Source organism: Zingiber officinale, chromosome 7B (genome assembly GCF_018446385.1).
Source record: "Zingiber officinale cultivar Zhangliang chromosome 7B, Zo_v1.1, whole genome shotgun sequence".
In the NCBI taxonomy this organism is placed as follows: domain Eukaryota; kingdom Viridiplantae; phylum Streptophyta; class Magnoliopsida; order Zingiberales; family Zingiberaceae; genus Zingiber; species Zingiber officinale.
The window spans coordinates 56,040,105-56,044,535 of record NC_055999.1 but is presented as its reverse complement, the minus strand read 5'-3'; the positions used below and the strand labels follow the sequence as shown (position 1 = coordinate 56,044,535).

General features: G+C 35.9%; 1 non-coding gene across 1 annotated transcript; it reads left to right on the top strand.

The window, feature by feature from the left end:
* The first annotated feature begins 2,053 nt into the window (after positions 1 to 2,053).
* Positions 2,054 to 2,159, top strand: LOC122007474. Its single transcript, XR_006118969.1, has one exon. It is a non-coding gene; the product is annotated as a small nucleolar RNA R71 (small nucleolar RNA).
* The last annotated feature ends 2,272 nt before the right edge of the window (positions 2,160 to 4,431 follow it).

The window sequence follows — 4,431 nt, the reverse complement described above, 5'->3', positions numbered from 1 at the left end:
TCTTGTAGGGTTCTGTTTTTACATTCTACTAGATCATTTTGTTGGGGGGTCCTAGGAAAAGAGTATTCATATTTATACCCATTAATTTCATAAAGTTCAATAAAGTTATGATTTTCAAATTCTCCCCCATGGTCACTTCTGATTTTTTTTATTTGAGTGTCTTTTTCATTTTCTATTAATTTACAAAAGATTTTAAATGTTTCAAAAGTTTCATCTTTGGTTTTTATAAATTTTACCCAAGTAAATCTTGAGTAGTCGTCAATTATTACTAAGCAATATTGGTTTTTGCTTAGTGACTTGGCTCCATGCGAATCAAACAAGTCTAGGTGAAGGAGCTCAAGTATTGAAGTTGTTCTATTTAGGTTGGTTAACTTATGGTTTGGCTTGGTTTGTTTACCTTGTTGACAAGCATCATATGTTGAATTATCAATGAATTTTAATTTGGGTAGACCTCTAACTAGGCCATTTTGACTCATTTTTTAAATGAGTCTAGTATGAGTGTGACCCAGTTTCCTGTGCCACAACTCAGTTTCCTCGTGTTGTGTAAGGAGATACTTTGTTGAGGATATTGGTAGGTTAATTGTGTAAACATTATTTCTCCTAATGTCCTTAAGTATGATTTCAAGGTTATAAGCATTTTTAATTGTACACCCAGATTTGGTAAAGTTAACTAAGTAACCACTATCACATAATTGGCTAATGCTGAGTAAATTAAAGTTAAAATTTTGAACTAATAAAACTTTTCAAATAATAAAGTCTGAGTTGAGTTCGATGTTACCTCTTCCGATTACCTTAAGTTTACCATCGTTACCGAATGCAACTAAGCCTAAATTCTTTAATTTGAGCTTTGTGAACTTTAATCTATCTCCAGTTATATGTCTGAAGCATCCACTATCCAATATCCATTAATCCAATTCCTACACATAAAGTATCTGAATTGGAATCATTTTGATGAAAAGATAGTTCGATTGAAGTTAGCACCCTAATGAGTGATTGTAAGATGATTTATTGATTTAATCTAATTAGATTAAATAGGTTTTTGTTAGGTTAATTAAATTGGTTAAGGTATTTCGTGAACCTTTTTTTTAAATAAGTTTTTAAAAGATTTTTTAAATAAGTTTTTAAAAGATTTTTTAAATAAGTTTTTAAAATAATTTTTAAATAAGTTTTTAAAATAATTTGATCAATAACTTCACTTGCAATTTTAAGTTGATCTACCACGTCACATTTATCATCTAAAAATTCAAATTCATTATAACACCCTGTAAACCCAGAAGGTGGATCTAAAAACTTGTTATCCACTGCATTATCATCACAATTCTCATCTGAAGAGTCTTCATCTTTATATACATCCAGAAATCTGCACTCAACCATATTAGAATCACAGAATTTTTTAAACTCTTTGTTTTCATTGACCTTCAATAGCTTTTGTGGAAAAGGAACCCTTAGTGAAGATCTTGAGAAACATTGAACTTCCTTTTTCCCATTTTCCCTTTGAGCTTACGGAGGATGTCCAACTTGCTTATCTAGTGTCGGTGTGATCAATCGTTGAGGGAAAGGTACTTGTGGAGAACTTAATTTTTATGGTCTTCTATTATTCTTCTTCTCAATTCTGTAAAAGTCCTTTTTCAGAAGTTCTTCATGATTCTTGCCACTTCTCAACTTAGTATCATTACCATTTTTACTAGATCTTGTCTATGTAGGAGGGGGATCTTGTTTGAACCATTTTGAAATAATACTATCAATCTTTGCCTCCAACTTTTTGGACCCCTCATTCTGTGACCTGTGAATTTCAAAATTCTTGGATGGTTGACTTGTAATTTGTTTAACAGGCTCTCTTGCATTTATGGCTTGCACTTCTTGAATTTTTGAAAGAGATTCCATCCAACTTTTGTTCGACCATTCATGGAGGTTCAATGTCACTTGATCAATTAATGTATATTCTTTATCCACACTCTTGTTCATAAAAGAACCTCCAGCTGATGAATTCAATAAATATTTGTCTGAGAAAGAAATTTTCCTATAAAATATGTGCAAGGTTAGTCATTTTTCCAAACCATGATGAGGGCACAGTCTTTGTAGACTCTTGAATCTATCCCATGCTTCAAATAATGACTCTTCATTTGCTTGAGCAAAATTTGTAATGCAATTCCTCATATACACTATTCTGCTTGGAGGGAAAAAATGATTCAAAAATTTCTGCTCCAATTGTTCCCAACTTGTAATACTTTGAGGACGGAGAGAATATAACCAAGTCCTTGCTTTATCCTTACTACTGAAAGGAAATGTCATCAATCGAACTGCATCTGCTGACACTCCTTCACAGTTCATCATATCACAAAGCTCTAGAAATGTCTCAAGGTGCAGATAAGGCCTTTTTGATACTTCTCCTCCAAATTTATGACCTTGTATCATAGCAATTAACTCTGGGTCTAGTTGGGAACTTTCTGCTTCGATATGAGGTTGCACAATCAGAGATAAAAATATTATGAAAATAGATGCAGAAAATTCTCTCAAAGGTTTGCTTGACATGTTAGTGCTCATGTATATCTAAGAAAAAATTATGAGAAAAAATAAAAATGAAGAATTAAAGACAAGAAATAAAATGCTATATGAAAAATAAGAAAAAAACCGCAGAATTTAAATTGCAAGAAAGAAAGTGTATAATGAAAACAAGAAAGAAAAGGAAAAAGGAAAAAAGAAAAATATCTAGAATAACTCATATTCTAATCAACTAATGTTAATCGAAAATAGTCCCTGGCAACGGCGTCAAAAACTTGCTATGCAACCGCAAGTGTACGGTTTCATCATCAGTAATAAAAAGACATTGAATCCACAGGGACTGTTGATTAAGCACTAGTTAACTTCGCACGGTGAATTATCTAAAGAAACGTAAGATTGGTTGGAAAAGAAAGTAAGAGAAAGAGAAGAGAGAAGAAATGGTGGATCTTGAGAGGGGTTGAGCTAAGAGGATGTGAGAGATGGTTTGAGGTGCGATTCTAGGATTTTGATTTCCTTGTGATGCTAGGCGATGTTACATAGATTGTTTAGTTCCTATCCTCTATGTTCATGCTCTTGTAGGAAGTTAGATGCATTACCGACTCTCCTCTGCAGTGGATAAGCCGACATGATCTCCTACTCCATGTCCTAAGCTACTAAATGGAAATGATTCCTATGAAGTCCATTAGCGGAGTAGCCTATCACTAACGCCCCTCGATCATACAACACAGAAACACACTAACATACAATAACATAGAAATAGAAATAGTGATTATGTCTGATCCCCTATTTCCTTGTGGAGATTTGCTTCTCCTTTCAAGGTGATACCCTAGACGTCCGTTAGTGGGGCAGCCTATCACTAGCACCCCTCGATCATACGATCTAGGGTATCCCCCCTACGGGATTAACAATTCTACACAATCATTTGATAAAACATGCAAAAGATATATATAAACTTCATACACACATTTCATCAAACATGAACAAGGCATTAACAAGTCATTAAATAAAAACATAGCAAATCCACATAGTTTTATATCTCCATCACATCACATATACTCCCTAATCCTAGAAAGGAGATATACTCGATTGCAAAGGAAGAACAGCCTCAAAACATAAAGTAAAGCATACTTACAACCCTAGATGTGAGAAGAAGGGGAAGAAGAGATGCTTGTCGATGTTTCTGATGTCTTGGGGATGCCTCCTTGCTCCAGAGAGGGACGGATCGCCAAGGGATGGAGGTTAATGAAACTCTAGGATTTTTCCTTAAGGGGACAACCCTTCCCCAAGGAGAGGGACGAAATCCCAAACCCAAGATGAGTCAAAGAATGAGGTTCTTGACCCTTTTATACCTCCTCGAAACTGCCCAGAAAAACCAAGATTATAGGGGTCCGGTAAATCTGGTTTTTCACCCATTAAACCATGTTTTCTCATAATTTACCCTGAATCAAAGTTGTAGCTCTTTATATTATCTACAATCTGATATTTGGATCGAGCACTGTATCCAACCGAGCCGAAAGTTATGGCAGTTCAAAGTTTGGTCTGCAGTCTGGGCGGAGGTCCAGATGAACCCGCGGTTGGGAGGCACGGCCGTGCCATTTAGCATGGGTAGAAAATGCTATCTCTCTGTTGGATCTGAATCAAAGTTATAGACCTTGAAGTTAGCTACGTTTCAGTATAAATAATAGCCCAAAAATCCAACTGAGCGCAAAGTTATGATCATTTTACGATTAGTCTGCAATCTGCCAAGAATTCAGCACAGCTCTGTTTTGGCATGGCACGACCCCGTGGCACAGCCGTGTGAGATCCACACGGCCTCATCGGACTTCCTCTCGGGTTGAGTCACACATTCGTGTGGGTCACACGGTCGTGGCCTTCTTCTTCTCTGCCAAAGTCACACGGCCGTGTGGATTCACACGGTCATGGCCTTCT